The sequence below is a fragment of the Pleurodeles waltl genome, chromosome 6 (assembly GCF_031143425.1).
Source record: "Pleurodeles waltl isolate 20211129_DDA chromosome 6, aPleWal1.hap1.20221129, whole genome shotgun sequence".
Lineage (NCBI taxonomy): Eukaryota > Metazoa > Chordata > Amphibia > Caudata > Salamandridae > Pleurodeles > Pleurodeles waltl.
In genome coordinates this window covers 657002561-657020180 of record NC_090445.1, presented here as the reverse complement: position 1 = coordinate 657020180, position 17620 = coordinate 657002561, and positions in this window count along the sequence as shown.

Here is a 17620-nt window from a genome sequence, read left to right as displayed (position 1 = left end):
ATGCTTCCTTAAAGTCAATCAATCAATCAATCAATCAAAGAGACTTATAGAGCACGATACTTACCCATGAGGGTCTCAAGGTGCTGGGGGGGGAGAGAAGGAAGGGGGTGGGAGGGGAGGGGCGATCACTGTTCGAAAAGCCAGGTCTTAAGGTTTTTCCTGAAGAGCAGGAGGTCTTGGGTCTTGCGGAGGTGGGTGGGGAGGGAGTTCCAGGCCTTGGGGGCTAGGTAGGAGAAAGATCTGCCTCCGGTGGTGGTGTGTTTGATGCAAGGGACAGTGGCGAGAGAGAGGTCGGCGGAGCGGAGGTGGCGTGTGGGAGTGTAGAAGGTCACTTTTTCGTTAAGGTAGGTTGGGCCGGTGTTGTGGAGCAATTTATGTGCGTGGGTGAGGATTTTAAAGGTGATCCTTTCGTCTATGGGGAGCCAGTGGAGGGATTTGAGGTGTGGTGAGATGTGTTCATGTCGGGGGAGGTTGAGGATGAGTCGTGCTGCTGAGTTCTGGATTCTCAGTAGTTTGCGCTTGAGTTTTTGTGTGGTGCCGGCGTAGAGGGCATTGCCGTAGTCTAGCCTGCTGCTGATGAGTGGGTGGGTGACTGTCTTTCTGGTCTCTGTGGGGATCCACTTGAATGTTTTTTTCAGTGTGCAGAGTGTGTTGAAACATGAGGAGGTGAGGGTGTTGATTTGTTGGGTCATCGAGAGGGAGGAGTCCAGGATGATGCCGAGGTTGTGTGCGTAGTTTGCGGGGGTGGGTGCGGGGCCTAGAGTGGTGGGCCACCACGAGGGGTCCCAAGTGTTTTAGTGTGGGCCAAAAATGATTATTTCGGTTTTGTTGGAGTCGAGTTTAAGGTGGTTGGCTGTCATCCAGGCAGCGGTGTCAAGGAGTGCGGTGCGTAGGTTGGATTTGGCGGTGTTGGGGTTGCGGGTGAGGGAGAAGATGAGTTGTGTGTCATCAGCGTAAGAGAGGATGGTGATGCCGTGGGGTCTGAGGATGTTGGCTAGGGGGGTCATGTAGATGTTAAAGAGTGTGGGGCTGAGGGAGGAGCCTTGTGGGACTCCGCAGGTGATTTTGGTGGCGGGTGATTGGAAGGGTGGGAGGCAGACTTTTTGGGTTCTGTCGGTGAGGAAGGAGGTGAGCCAGTCCAGGGCTTTGTGTCTGATCCCGGCGTCGTGAAGGCGTGTGCGGAGTGTGTGGTGGCAGACAGTGTCAAAGGCTGCAGAGAGCTCCAGGAGTATGAGTGCTACGGTCTCGCCCATGTCGACTCTGGATCTGATTTCATCGGTGCAGGCGATGAGCGCGGTTTCTGTGCTGTGGTTCCTGCGGAACCCAGATTGGGAGGGGTTGAGTGTGTGGTTTGTCTCGAGGAAGTGGGATAGGCGGGAGTTGACTATTTTTTCTGTGACCTGGGCTGGGAATGGGAGTAGGGAGATGGGGCGGTAGTTGGAGAGGTCGCCTGGGTCGGCTTTGGGTTTTTTAAGGAGCGCGGTGACTTCCGCGTGTTTCCAGAGGTCTGGGAAGGTGGCGGTTTTGAATGAGCTGTTCAAAATGGCTCGAAGTATGGGGGCGATGGTGGGGCTGGCCCTGTTGTATATTCGGTGGGAGCATGGGTCGGAGGGGGAGCCAGAGTGAATGGAGTTCATTGTGTTTTCAGTTTCTTCGTTGGCGGTAGAGCCCAGGTGGTGAGTCACACAAACGTCTTATAATACAGGTGCTCTTAGGGGAGGTCTCTCAAGATACCTGCCAGCAAGTTTCAGTCATCTGACCCTTTCTCCAATTTGTTATTAGTGGGCAATTGGTATTGCATTACCCCTCACCAGGACATCCCCATTTTAGCTACTGTTAGAGAAATACAGATTCAGAACATTCTTGCAGTTTTTCCCACCTTTTGTATTGGATTCATTGTAGCATTTTAAGCCATCAAAGAAGGCTCCTGTTTCAATAATTTGATTACAGACTATTTACGGAATATTCACAAGAGATTGCTTAGAAGTTTCATAAAAGATATTGGAAAAAACACGAGGGCCTGGTGAAGTCCTGACAGGTGGTGAGTCTTTATAATCACTTTCCTCTTTTATCCAAATAGCGCTATCCATCAGTATTAGAAATTGAGGTCTCCATTTGGCAGAGGTATGCACCCTGTCCAAGTAGGGACCACAGTTCAAATCAGGGCAGATCACAACAAAAACTAAATTATCCTGTGCTCACCTTGGGTAGCTTGGTACAGAGCAGACAGGCCTAACTTAGAAGGCAACGTGTAAAGTATTTGTGCAATTACTCATACAGCAATCACTGTAAAAATGATTCCACACCGAGTGAGAAAAATAGAAGTTACTTAGCCAAAGGAGTCAAGATCAAAAAGGACATAGATCCAACAAACGTACAATGAGATAACCGTTGGCAAATGTATCCCCTCAGTGCTTTGCAAATCGGGTGCATTCCTTTTAGTAATGTTACTGTAAAGTCAGCACAAAGGCCTGGAGACTGTGAATGAGTGCCTGGGAGCAGGCCAGTGACAGAGCACATGAGCCAGCGTAAATCAGTACATGTGTGGGAAGTGTGGCCGTAATTGGCACTCAGCTTGGTGGGCAAACCCACTCCTCCTGAGGAGCTTGTTACAGTGCACCAGATGGTGTTCCAGCTGCAGGGTGGTTTAGTGGGTGTGGGCAGCACCACAGCGGTACAGCATTGCAGTGCTGCAAAGTGGCACCACACTCACTAATGGGAACCCACAGCAGTAGACACAACTCTTGTGGGAATGGCTCACGGGCTGCGGAGAGGCCTGCACTCAATGACGTGGTTCGGGGCAGTGGGCACAACTTTAGAGAAGCAGCGCCAGGCTGTAGAGGAGCTTCATGCTCGCTAGCAATAAACCGTGGCAACAGACACAGTTTCAGAAGAGTTGCGCAGGGGCTTGAGAGAAGCACTGTGCTTGCTAGCATTATTTTGGGGCTGCAGAGGAGCACCGCGCTTATTAGCAATAGCCAGTGACACAGTCCCACGTGGTCTGAGAGGTGCTAGGGCTGATAAAGCGCCGTCTATGATGTCTTTGATGTCCCTGAGACCTCGGGGAAAAAGATGGGGCAAGCCAGCAAGACCTTGGAGATCACTTCTAGTAGAAGGCAGAGTCCTTCTTGCATGGTCAGAGAGCAGCAGGCAGCAGGGCAACAAGCAGCAGAGCCGTCCTTCTATCCTTCCAGGAAAGCAGTCCAGTTGAGACTTTGGGCAGCCCAGCAATTCTTTGGACAGGGTCTACGTCTCTGGTCCAGTTGTGCCCGATTTTAGGGGGGGTCATAGACCCAGTATTTATACCCAAATGTGCCTTTGAAGTGGGGTAGACTTCAAAGAGTGGATTTGAAGTACACCTGTTCCCCTTTCAGCCCAGGCCTGTCTGCCATGAGATCTGTGGGGGTTATCAGTCCTTTGTTTGGGGTCAGGCCTCTACCCTTTGAAGTGTAAGTGAGAGCCCTTCCACCCTTACTGTCCAGAAAGATCCATCTGCCCATGAATGCAGATGCGCTGAGTGTCCTATATTTATGGCTGTCTGGATGGAATACACAAGGAGAGCTGTCACCCAGCACAGACCAGACATGGATTGGAGACAGGCTGTAAGGCCAGACAGCAGTAAAGGCATCCAAATGCCTACTTTCTAAAAGTGTCATTTCTAAAATAGTAATGTTAAATCCAGCTTTACCTGTATGCAGGAATTCTCACTACAATTCCAAACATACAAAACATGACAAAGCCACTCAAGTCAAATCAATCTTTATTCGGATATTACTCCATAAAAGATGTACAGTGTCTTTAAAAGACAAAAATGACATACAATAAAGTATTTCTGCACACTAATAATAAATAAATGAGAACTTTCATGCAAGATTAACCATTATTCATTCTCGTGACGGAGGATTTCTAAGTGCATAAACGTTTTCCTCTGTTCTATAGCATATAGGATACATTTTGTCACTGCATAACATATCTCTTCGGTATCCATTTTATGTAAATAATTGAAAGCTTCTTTACAACAAAATAATTTATTAGTAATAAATAGAGGTTTTAAAAAGTGTTTCCTGATATGGTACAGTTTGCAAGACATGATAAAGTGCATCGTAGATTGTGCAAATCATCCGACACAGGGACACTTCGGTAGATTTTTTACTCCATTCCCCCATATTTGGGAAAGCAACTACATAATGTTCTAAAATTTATTTGGGTAAATAAAATCTTTCTTGAATGTTTAGTACTATTAACAAATAATTTTGAACAGTCTCATTAGCTTCAATCTTATAATGCGCTACTGTCGATTTCTTAGCTCTGTACCTTTCTCTCTGTCCCATTAGTTGGTATTTCAATTCTTTTTTACTGAATTGAAGAATGGTAACTGGGCCATCTAATCTGGATCCAGGTTTATACTTTTCAGCAATTTTTTTAAATGCACAAACCATGGGATTCTATTCCAATGTTCTAGTGTTAAACAGTCTTTAATAAATCTCTTTTGTAAATGATGTCCTTTCTTTAGACCAAATGCCGTGCCATGCCAATAGGGCACTAATATATAGTGAGCCTTCTACATAGGGGCAACCTAATTCCCTCTGTACCAAGTATGTAGAAGTGGTATTTGGCAAAGCAAGTAGTCTACAAAGGAATTTAGGGGGTGATTCTAACCCTGGCGGTCGGTGATAAGGCGGCGGCCAAACCGCCAACAGGCCGGCGGTCCAAAAAATGGAATTCTGACCCTGGCGGGAACCGCCAACACAGCCCGCCACTTTAACACTCCGACCGCCACGGCGGGACCGACAAACAGCGCGGCGGTCACCGCCAACAGCCAGGCGGCAGACAATGTACCGCCCACACTATCACAACTCACCAATCCGCCACCTTTTCAGGGGCGGGAGCACCGCCGATAAAAACACGGCGGAAACAGACTACGAATAGGAAAACGCTCACCTCTACGCACTCCACGAGTACGGAGGACAGCATGGAACCCGAATTAAACATCCTACCTGCTCTCGTCTACCTTCTCATCTACCACGAGTACGAAGTCCGGCGCAGACGACAACGGTGAGTACTGCACCTAAGACACACGGGAGGGGGGAGGAGGAAAGGGTACGGGCACACACATATGCGACCCCCACCCCCCCCCCCAAGATGTACACACCAATGCAGAGCAACAACTCACAGTGACACCACCCAAACACCCGTAAAAAATACAATGACATAACCAAATTGAGAACAAATATTTATGTACAAAATAGCTTCAGAAAAGTCTTATTCAACCATCAAAAAATATTTCATTAAAAAAAAGTATTTACACAGCAGTGGATAACTGAAGCAAGTAGTCCTGCACATCTTACGAATTCATCATGTCCGTGGGCCAAAGTGTAGCGAAACAAGGGCAAAGCCCACACAGGAGACCTGAGTCCTTTGGAGAGAACACTGCAGGGGCATCTGGTGACAAAACTACAGGCACCTCAGGGGGAATGGAAGGGAGGGGCACCACAGCCACATGAGTCCACGACGCCAGATCCACGAAGGGCATACCATGCCCACTGACATATCCTGGGGAGTGCAAAGCCACAGTCTCTCAAAGTCTCTACAGTGGGTGGCTTGCCCACTGTGCCATCCTGGGGAGTGCAAAGCCACAGTCCATCAGGTGGATAACAGAGTCCACTGGTCATGGAGGATGCATGGTGGGCACAGTGAACCGTGAACAGTGCTTGACAGGAAGGGCCCAGCGGAGCGGTGCTTGAGACGGCGGGGCCCAGCGGAGCGGTGCTTGACAGGAAGGGCCCAGCGGACCGGTGCGTGAGACGGCGGGGCCCAGCGGAGCGGTGCTTGGCAGGAAGGGCCCAGCGGAGCGGTGCGTGAGACGGCGGGGCCCAGCAGAGCGGTGCTTGACAGGAAGGGCCCAGCGGAGCGGTGCTTGAGACGGCGGGCCCAGCGGAGTGGTGCTTGACAGGAAGGGCCCAGTGGAGCGGTGCTTGAGACGGCGGGGCCTAGCGGAGCGGTGCTTGACAGGAAGGGCCCAGCGGAGCGGTGCTTGAGACGGCAGGGCCCAGCGGAGCGGTGCTTGGCAGGAAGGGCCCAGCGGAGCGGTGCGTGAGACGGCGGGGCCCAGCAGAGCGGTGCTTGACAGGAAGGGCCCAGCGGAGCGGTGCTTGAGACGGCGGGCCCAGCGGAGCGGTGCTTGACAGGAAGGGCCCAGCGGAGCGGTGCTTGAGACGGCGGGGCCCAGCGGAGCGGTGCTTGACAGGAAGGGCCCAGCGGAGCGGTGCTTGAGACGGCGGGGCCCAGCGGAGCGGTGCTTGACAGGAAGGGCCCAGCGGAGCGGTGCGTGAGACGGCGGGGCCCAGCGGAGCGGTGCTTGACAGGAAGGGCCCAGCGGAGCGGTGCGTGAGACGGCGGGGCCCAGCGGAGCGGTGCTTGACAGGAAGGGCCCAGCGGAGTGGTGCTTGAGACGGCGGGGCCCAGCGGAGCGGTGCTTGACAGGAAGGGCCCAGCGGAGCGGTGCTTGAGACGGCGGGGCCCTGTTCAGCGGTGCTCTTCTGCACGGCGGGGCCCTGTTCAGCGGTGCTCTTCTGCACGGCGGGGCCCTGTTCAGCGGTGCTCTTCTGCACGGCGGGGCCCTGTTCAGCGGTGCTCTTCTGCACGGCGGGGCCCTGTTCAGCGGTGCTTGTCTTCATGGCGGGGCCCTGTTCAGCGGTGCTTGTCTTCATGGCGGGGCCCTGTTCAGCGGTGCTCTTCTGCACGGCGGGGCCCTGTTCAGCGGTGCTTGTCTTCATGGCGGGGCCCTGTTCAGCGGTGCTCTTCTGCACGGCGGGGCCCTGTTCAGCGGTCCTCTTCTGCACGGCGGGGCCCTGTTCAGCGGTGCTCTTCTGCACGGCGGGGCCCTGTTCAGCGGTGCTCTTCTGCACGGCGGGGCCCTGTTCAGCGGTGCTTGTCTTCATGGCGGGGCCCTGTTCAGCGGTGCTTGTCTTCATGGCGGGGCCCTGTTCAGCGGTGCTCTTCTGCACGGCGGGGCCCTGTTCAGCGGTGCTCTTCTGCACGGCGGGGCCCTGTTCAGCGGTGCTCTTCTGCACGGCGGGCCCTGTTCTGCGGTCCTCTTCTGCACGGCGGGGCCCTGTTAAGCGGTGCTCTTCTGCACGGCGGGGCCCTGTTCAGCGGTGCTCTTCTGCACGGCGGGGCCCTGTTCAGCGGTGCTTGTCTTCATGGCGGGGCCCTGTTCAGCGGTGCTTGTCTTCATGGCGGGGCCCTGTTCAGCGGTGCTCTTCTGAACGGCGGGGCCCTGTTCAGCGGTGCTTGTCTTCATGGCGGGGCCCTGTTCAGCGGTGCTTGTCTTCATGGCGGGGCCCTGTTCAGCGGTGCTCTTCCAGTCAGTGTAGGGAGTCAGACCTGGCCTTGACAACCTGCTCACTCGCCCTCCGAACGTGCAGTGTCAGGCCCCTTCGGAGTCCTGGGCCCTTTGGTGTCGTCCCTTGCAGGCGGATTGGGGCGTGTGGGGCCCTCCTGCTCCGCGCTCCTGCTGGCTGGCCTCTCCGCCCTGCTGCCCTTCCGCTCCTTAGATGGGGCTCTCGGGCCCTTGCCTCTCTGGCTGTTGTGGCAGGTGAAGTGGCCGGAGTTACCTCCTTGGGGGCAGCCGTCTCAGTCCGCTCACGGCGGCCCTTCACTTTCCGGGTCCTCTTGCCTGGGGGGGGGCTGGCAGTCCCCTTGCTGCTCAGTGAAGTGTCACTGCCGCCAAAGGGTGGGCTCCATAATCCATGCACCACTTGTACCTTAGCAGCTGGGCTGGTGGTGGCTGAGGTGCCTTTGGGACTTTTCCCAGATGGAGGGGGTGGGTCAGGGGAGGGAAAGAGGTTAAGATTGGAGAGGTAATATTTCTTTGGACCAAGGTAAAGGGTAGGAGTAGTGGTGATAGAAGTGGAGGAAGAGGATGTGGTTGTGGGAGAGTCAGGTGTGCTGTCCTTGGGTGCAGGTGACTGGGACGTAGGCTGTCGTGAGGTGGTTGGCTGTTGCTTGGGTGGCTGCCTGCGTTTATGTGTCTTGGAAGAGGGAGTGACAGACACAGTGGGAGAGGACACAGGGGACGTGTAGATGGCAGTGGGGGTGGTGACTGCACGTGTGAGGACTGTAGTGGAGGGTGTGCTGGTGATGGAAGAACTGGCTGATGTTGGTGTGCACGCAGGTGTGAGTGTAGACGTCACAGGGAGGGAGGAGGGAGACGAGGAGGTGGGGGACACAGAGGTGGTAGTGAATGTTGGTATGTCTGCATCTGGGTGTTGCTTGGGTGAATGCTTGTGTGTTCTGTGGTGCTTATGTTTGGATGAGCTGGCCTTGGGTGTTGAGGTGTGTGCAGGCTGGTCTGATGGTGTGGATGGGATAGGCTGAGGAACAGGAGACAGAGAAAGGGTGGAGGCAGTTAGAAGAGGGAGACTGGAGACAGGGACAATGGCTGCCGTCAGTGCTGAGGCCAGAGAAGTGAACGCTCGTTGATGGGCAGCCTGACCCGAATGAATGCCCTCCAGGTAGGCATTGCTCTGTTGCACCTCCCTTTGCACCCCCTGGATGGCATTCAAAAGCGTAGTCTGCCCAACAATGAGCGTCCTCACCAGGTCAATGAGCTCCGCACTGAGGGCAGCAGGGGTAACAGAGGCAGGGGCTGAGGTGCCTGGGGCGAAGGAGACGCGCGCCTTCCTGGGCGAACGGGCACGGAGCGAAGACTGAGGGGCTGCTGGGAGGGCGGTGCTGGTGCGCTGGGTGGCGGCTGTACCTGTTGTTGCGGGGGGGCACAGATGTTGCCGCCCCCGCTAGGGAGCTCCCAAACGAGGACGTGTCCATGTCGCTGGTGTCGGCCCCCGTTGTGGTGCTCCCCTCGCCCTCCGGATCACTGGTGCCCTCGGTGTCTGTGTCAGTGCCCACCGGGGCCTGGTGACCTGCAGCTCCCTCGTGCTCCGACGCCAATTCTCCTCCGCCTGATGATGCTAATGCACAAGAAAACAAAGAATAAGGGTGGGGGGAGAAATAAAACAACGTTGAGTGTATGCCTTGTCAATACCCTTGGCGGAGAGGACAGACACAGGTGCCTCGTGCACTAAGCCGCGAACTTGGGGTATACTACTCAGTACTTCTGACTAGGCCAACAGGTCTAGGGACAACAGACGCGCACATGGGTGATGGATGACCATGGATAGCTGCACTTGGCACCCTACAGAGGTGGGGGGCGGGGGCACAGGGCCATGTCTAAGGGAGGGGACTACACTACGGAAAGCGCCCTGGCCTACTGTCACACACAGGCCTCCTCCCCCACCCAGATGCCTCAACTGCGCGTAAGGATAGCAGAATGTGCTGATACTCACCCCCTTGTGTCTGCTGTGCTGTCCTCAAGCGCCCATCCAACTCAGGGTAGGCCACCGCCAGGATCCGGGACATCAGGGGGGTCAGGGTACGACTGGCACCCCTCCTAGGTCGGGAGGCCATCCCCAGCAGTGTCTCTGCGGTCTTACGGGTTCCGCGGCGGATGTCCTCCCACCTCTTCCGACAGTGGGTGCCCTGTCTGGTGTAGACCCCCAGGGCCCGGACTTCCTTGGCGATGGCACGCCAAATATCGATTTTCTGATGGGCGCTCACCTGTTTGACATGTACAGGGTGGGAAAGAGAAAACGTCACATTTCTGCATGTATGGAGTAAATGCCCCCCCTCCCCAACCTTGCCATGTGGCCCATTCTCACATCTGTTGTGCGTTGCACTCCTCATTTTCTCCCCACCCCACCAACTGACAGCCACCCCACTCCACACAGGCATAGACCATTCAAGGAGCACTCAGTGTACTCACCTGTTGGTCTGGAGGACCGTAGAGTAGCGCATACTGGGGGAGGACCCCATCCACAAGTTTCTCCAACTCTTCAGACGTGAAGGCAGGGGCCCTTTCCCCAGTCGCAGCAGCCATTGTCACTTCCAGACCGAGTTCACAGCAGCACTTGCAGTATAGGTCCTCTCCTGTGGATGATCAGGTCTCGAGTGATTAATCAGATAGAAAATGGCGGTCACGCCCGCGGCGGTGCGTACCGCGGCGGTGCGTACCGCGACCACCGGCGCACATAGTCATTGGCTCCTGAATCCCATAGGGTTCATTGTTAACCAATACGACTTCGTACAGCGGTCTTCGACCGCCTACCGCCACGGTGTGCCACGCCAACGCATTGACCTCACATCCCATTGTCCCACTTCACAGGTCAGGCAGCCGCCATTTCAAGGGCCCACATGGCTTAAATTTGACTGCGTCACACAGGCCTAGGCCTTGCATTGCCACACATACACGCCTTTCAATGCATTGCGATTCTTTAACTGTGCAAGCTGTGTGAACGTACCTGTGGTTTTCCTGACTCGGTGCTCCATGTTGTCCTTCCTAGGCACCGTCCGCTGGGACTTCCGAGGAGAAGGATGAATCCTCGCGTGTACCGTCCGCTGGTGGACCTGTCGACAATGGAAGAACACCATATAATACTACGCTACAGACTTGACCGTGCCACTATACATGAACTGTGTGCCCAGCTGGAGCCAGCCCTGATGTCCCCCATCCGCCAACCCACAGGCATTCCCCCTCTGGTGCAGGTTCTGTCAGTCCTCCATTTTTTGGCAAGTGGGTCATTCCAGACAACAGTGGCCATGTCATCTGGAATGTCTCAGCCTATGTTTTCCAAGATTTTGTCCAGAGTGTTGTCTACCCTGATGAAACTCATGCGGAGCTACATCATTTTCCCAGAGGAGGGTGATTTGCCTACAGTGAAGGGTGATTTCTATGCCCTTGGACATATCCCCAACATCATTGGTGCCATTGATGGGACCCATGTGGCTTTGGTGCCCCCAAAAGACGATGAGCAGGTGTACAGAAACAGGAAAAATTACCATTTGATGAATGTCCAGGTGGTCTGTTTGGCTGACCAGTACATATCCCATGTAAATGCCAAGTTCCCTGGGTCAGTCCATGACGCGTATGTTATGCGAAATAGCAGCATCCCCTATGTGATGGAGCAGCTACAGAGACAACGTGTGTGGCTAATAGGTGACTCTGGTTACCCCAACTTGCCTTGGCTACTGACCCCAGTGAGGAATCCCCGGACAAGGGCAGAGGAACGGTACAATGAGGCCCATGGGCGAACTAGGAGGATCATAGAAAGGACCTTTGGCCTCCTGAAGGCCAGGTTTAGGTGCCTGCATATGACAGGGGGATCCCTGATGTACTCACCAAAGAAGGTGTGCCATATCATCGTGGCCTGCTGTATGCTTCACAATCTGGCATTGCGACGTCAGGTTCCTTTCCTGCAGGAGGATGGTGCAGATGGTGGTGTTGAAGCAGCTGTGGAGCCTGCGGAGAGTGAAGAGGAGGAAGACTCAGAAGACGACACAGACAACAGGGACAGAGTAATAGAACAGTATTTTCAGTAGCACACAGGTAAGAATCACCCATGCCATTTTACATTTCCTGAAAGCCTCCTGCATCTCAACTTTGTCTATTTCCCCCCAGAACTTTAAAACTGATGTTTGATTTTCCGTTCCCTTTTCAGTGCTGTATGACCCACTGCCTGACTTCTGCTTGGTTAGCCCATGGACTAATGCTAAGTGACCTCGGTATGTGTTCAGCACAAAGTTAACAGAACGTAATTGATATGTAATGTGTTATACATTTGTAAATAATACAGGCTGAGTCCTGATTGATTTCAGTGCAATGAGTGATTTATTTTTAGTGCAAGATGATGGTACATTCTAGTCAAACGGTGATGGGTGGGGGTGGAGTAATGTCCATGGCGGAGTCCAGTTCTCAGTCTCACAGGTGCATTGTCCATATGCCTGTGGAAGGATGGAGCAGGGGCAGTTCAAGGTTTGACAGGGTGGCAATGTGGGACAGTGGGAGGACTTCAGGGGGTATCTGATGCTGGCGGGGGTCTTGACATCCTACTCTGTCGATTTTTTGGATCTCAGGCTCCTCTTGCGGGGTGGTTGTTGTTCAGCAGGAGGTGGGGTTCTGGTGGCCTGTCGTTGTGGTGGGGCCTCCTGTCCACTAGCGCCGGCGGAGGTGGTAGGCTGTTCCTGTTCTGGGCTAGTGACAGGGGCCCTGTGTGATGCCACATGGTCCCGAAACGTGTCCTCTATACGGTTGAGGGCCTGGACTATGCTCCCCATAGCGGTAGAGATGTTGGTTAGTTGGTCGCTGAACCCCATGTAGCGTTCCTCCTGCTGTGCCTGGATCTCCTGGAACCTGGCCAGTACCGTCGCCATCGTCTCTTGTGAGTGGTGGTAGGCTGCCATGATGGTGGTGAGGGCCTCTTGGAGAGTGGGTTCCCTGGGCCTCTCCTCCCCCCCCTGTCGCACAGCAGCCCTCCGAGTTGCCCGGTTTCCCCCGGCCTCTGTCCCCTGGACGGTGTGCCCACTACCACTGCCCCCAGGTCCCTGTTGTTGTTGGGGTGGTGGGTTACCCTGTGTGCCCTGTAGTGGCAGACACACCGCTGATTGACCTGTCCTAGAGACAGAGGCATGGGCCCGCTGGGTGGGAGCTGTGCTGTTGTTCCCAGAGGGGGTTGGGTCTGCAGTGGCCTGTGGCTGCCTGAGGGGAACCGACTGTCCAGAGGTCCCCGATGGTCTGGGCTGGTCATCAGGGTCCAGGTCGACAGAGCTGCTGTCATCACTAGAGGCCTCTTCCGGGGGTGGGATGGACATTTCTGGTCCCTCCTGACCGGTGTGTTGTCGTTCGGGTCCTGCATGGGGTAAGAGAGTATGGTTATTGTTTCTGTGTGTGCAATTGCATGCGATTTATGGGTGCCCTTGTCCCCCAGTGCTGGCATTCCCTTGGGGGAGGTGTTGTGAGGGTGTTTTGTGGGGGGGGGATAGGTATGTGCAGTGGTCATGCTTAGGTGATGGGTGTCCATAGTTTGTGGTGGCATGCAGGGGTTGGTGTTGGGTGGGTTGTGCTGGAGAGACATTCTCAGGGAGGATGTGTGATGGGGGGTTGGGGGTGAGGGTGGGGGTGGTGGTTAGCATGTTGTGGGGGGGTGAAGTAGTTGAGCTTGTACTTACCAGAGTCCATTCCTCCGGATACTCCAGCGAGGCCATCAGGATGCAGGATGTTTAGTACCTCTTGCTCCCATGCTGTGAATTCGGGTGGTGTGGGTGGTGGTCCTCCGCCAGTCTTCTGCACTGCGATGTTGTGTCGCGAGACCATCGAGCGCACCTTCCCCCGTAGGTCGTTCCAGCGTTTGCGGATGTCGTCCCTATTTCTGGGATGCTGTCCCACCCCGTTGACCCTGTCCACGATCCGCTGCCATAGCTTTGCCTTCCTGGCTATGGTGGTGTGCTGCACCTGTGAGCCGAAGAGCTGCGGTTCAACTCTTATAATTTCCTCCACCATGACCCGGAGTTCTTGGTCCGAAAAGCGTGGGTGCCTTTGGGGTGCCATGGGGTGGTGTGTATGAGGTGTGGGGTGTTGTATGTGGTGATGTGTGTGTTGGTGTGTGGTGCTTTGTGCTTCTATGTGGTGTGTGTGATGGTGTAGTGTGCCTCGGTGTGATGTAGCTCTCTATTCTGTGATGTTTCTCTCTCTCCTTCGTCTCTGATTTTTGTTAGTAGGGGTTTGTGGGTGATGTGGGTGTGTGTTCTATATTGTATTGGGTGTGTGGGTGTGGTGTGTGTTTGTGTTTCAGGTGTGTGCCTTTCACATTGTCCAATGTGGTAGAGTTTTGTAAAGGTGTGTGTATTTTGACCGCGGCGGTGTGTACCGCCAATGGACTACCGCGTTTGAAAGACCCCCGCGTGGATTTGCGGGTCGTAATGGCATGGGCGTCTTTCTGTTGGCGTGGCGGTGGAGGTTTGGTCATCTCCAGTTTACCACTGCCCGCTGATGTGGCGGACTGCAGTGGAGGTCGGATTTTTGGAGGTTTTGCAGTTGTGGGTCAGAATGTCCGTAGCGGCTAACCGCGGCCTCAGTGGTATTGTGGCGGCCTTCTGACCGGCGGTAAACGGCTTTTACCGCCGAGGTCAGAATGCCCCCCTTATTCTCTAATACTTGTATAGACTGTATCTCAGGCATTGACCCTATGGGGCAGAAGCATATGTGATACTATTAATTGTTTTACTTCTATAAATTTGTAGCATTTCCCTAATGGGTTTATTGCCAATTTTCCTTTAAAATCTAAAAACTGCCCCTGTTGCACTTATATATTTCATCTTAGCAATTTCTAGGTGCTGGTTCCAGTGGGCCATATTAGAGAACTGTACACCCAGGAATGTAAAACTATTTACCTCCTTGCATTTATGACCCTTAATAAAATATTTTTTCTATCTGACTTAATATTGTCTGCCATTCCTTATCAGCCAGTTTAGTTCTTACCCCAGCTAAATTCCATGACATAAGGGTAATTAAATCCCTTATTAGAGGCTTTCCATCAATCTCAACAGTACAGCTTGAAATGTTGGATATTGAAACTATAGTGATATTTAGTGTTTCATCTGGGGCAAGCACCCCTGTTCTATTTGTATCCTCCTGCTGTCAGTCCAGTTCCTCACTATTACTTAGGAGTGTGTATCGATTAGAGCATTCTAGATCGTCATACCTATCCAGGTTGCTGGCTACTTCCCTTGTGTCCCCTGAATGCCTCACACCTAGAATATTCAGCGGTCTGTAGAAATACCCTAAACGGACAGCCATTATCTTCCTTCTTGTGTTTAGACAAATTTGATGTCTTTCATCTAAATCTGACAATAAGGTTTTCACAAAGCGAGGGTCACAAAAGTTGACCACTATGCAATCCTCCTCATCCTTCAGATATCCCACCCACCGAACTCGTCTTGCATAAAGGATTTCATGGAACAGTATATCAGGTGTACATATGTTCATCGACATCCAATGTTATACTTTGTTATGTAATTCTGGCCAGGTCTCAACAGTATTTGATCCTAGTTTAGGTACATTTTTGAGTATAATTGTATATGGAGTAGCATCTAGAGGTAGTTGTAGAACCCATTTCGTGGATCTGTCTCTGTTCACACTCTCCTGCTTATGGTTGACATCTAGTTGCCCCTCTTGGTTAGTTATAGGTGCCTTTAGTTGAGATAATTCCCTCTGTGCAGAGTGATAGTATTTCATACCTCTTTTGTTAGAGGTAATATTCCCTGACATTATAATATTCCTTGTACCTATATCAACTTGATCCTCACTCAAGGCCATGTGGCACCCAGAAACAGGATTTGTAGCATTGATCACCATGTGAACACTTTTTTTCTATCTTACTTACATGTTCTTTTATCTCCTTAATTTCTAGCAATACTTTAGATTTGATATTGTTTAGTTTGTTATGTAAGTTCTTAAACAAAGTTTCCATGCTTTTTAATAGAGGACCATGATGGCTACTGGTACAGCTAGAGATTTTCCTCCATGTATTTCATGGGTTATTTTCCCTCCCTTGGGAGGCTGTAATAACGGTATGTGATTAGATTTTGTTATCTGCCTGCTCCTCTTCTTGGGTGGAGAGGAGTTAAGTCATCTACACTAATCAGGGATTCTATTCCTACTATTGAATCTGTTGGTACCAATGGGTCTAAAGAAGGTTTAGGGACCACACCATGGTACCTTCCTTTGGAGATTCTGATTCAATAATCTGGTTAGCAGCTTCTGTGCTCGTTTCCATAATGGCCTCAAGTAATACACTTTCGGTGGCCACCAGACGTGCTTCGGCATTAATAATCTCTTCATTTAATTTCCCCATTGCATCTGTAAGGTAGTCAGTGTTCATATTGGTAGTAATCAGGGTTTTGTACTAATGCCAAACCCTACTTGGTTCTGCTTCCTTTTCCCCATTGTAAAATATGGTCGATAAGTTGCTAAATAGGGTTATCTTTACTAAACAAGGCGAGAATATACAGGTCCTCAGACCGAGAAGCTAGGAGAGTATGCCCAGCCCAGCCTCCTCCGGGCTCTGACGGGTGCAGACAGGCCTGCCCTTGGCCCGGGCATCTCCTGTGTGCGTCTCACTCTGTGGTTAACTGCCTGCTGCTTTATGGCGCTCGTTGGTCTTGTGAGTGGGAGCAGGTGTGGCAAAAAGATGGCTGCTTCCTGGGGCCAAAGAGCACTTTGGGATATGTAGTCCCCCTCGTCGTGGTAGCGTGCCCCGCGCTGCGGTTAACTGCCTTGCGCTTTATAGCGTTCGTTGGTCTGGTGAGTGGGAGCAGCTGTGGCAAAAAGATGGCCGCCTCCTGATGCCAAAGAGCACTCTGCGATATGTAGTCCCCCTCCTCGTGGTACAGTGTTAAAGCCACTCCTTTCAGATCAGAAATAATCAGTTAATGCTGACCTTTGAGAGGAGCAAGCTTTACAATAGGGAAAAATGACTTTGGGAGTTTTTCACTACCAGAACATGTAAAACGTGAAAGTACTTGTGCTGATTTTTAGATGCACTGCACCCTGCTCTTAGGGTCACATTGTGTCTACCTTAATGGTGACTTATATGAAGTAAAAAGGGAGTTTAAGGCTTGGCGTAGGGTTTTAAATGCCAAGTTGAGGTGGCAGTAAAACTGCACAGACCGGCCTTGCAATGGCAGGCCTGAGACATGGTTAACGGGCTACTTATGTGGATTTCACTATCAGTGCTGCAGGCCCATTAGTAGGCCCTGGGCACATATTGGGCACTTTACTGGAGACTTATATGTAAATTAAATATGCTAATGGGACAGGAGCCAATGTTACCATGTTTAGGAAAAAGAGCACAAGTACTTTAGCACTGGTCAGCATCAGCAGTTCTAAAGTGCGCAGAGTCCTAAATCAAGCAAAAAAAAGGTCATAAAAATGGAGGGAGGCAGGAAAAAGTTGGGGGAAGACCACCCATACGCTGTCAGTCTAACAATCATGTATCTTTCTTCTTTGTGCAGCCTTTGCATTGCTCTTCCTTTTACAAGCACTTTAACCTTAGAAAGTTGAAAGGATGGAGCACAAAATGTAACAATTCATATAATTCAGGCAAGAAATTATTTATTTTTCAAACGTTTGTCACTAATATTTAATTTGCCTTCTTAACTACTTTTATTAGTTTTCTCCTTACTTAAGTCTGTAAGCCAACAGTTTTGCAGGTTTTACAAATACCGCAGCACTACTAAATAGTCCACAATTTATCATTAATCCAGATGAGTCCATTAGAAGTAAGGTCCTTTTGTTGATGTTACAAAGCCTCAGTTTTGCAGGTAAACAGGTAGACAAATGTATATAGATCCACAGCCAACACGTGTTTCTTCACAGATGTGACTTTTAAAGGCTGTAAAAATATGCAAAGAGCAAACAATTACATCACGTATAGAGGATGATAGCAGAGATCGACCGGTCCATACCATATTTGTGGCTGAGATATTTCAACCCATTTATTACAGAGAAGAGTATCCACGTTGGCATGTTAAGAGAAAAACAAAGAAAAAAGGGGAGTGTGACGGGCTAGATGTGGATTGCCCGCACATCGGACTGACCGGTGCTGGCGCTGCCTGTGTTGCTCCGGACCTCCCCGGCTTCCCTTCCCGTGACTGGCTGAAGGAACCGTCGGTGCGGGAAGCCGGAAGGTCAAATACCCCAGTATAGGCACAAGCAGGCGTCGGAGGA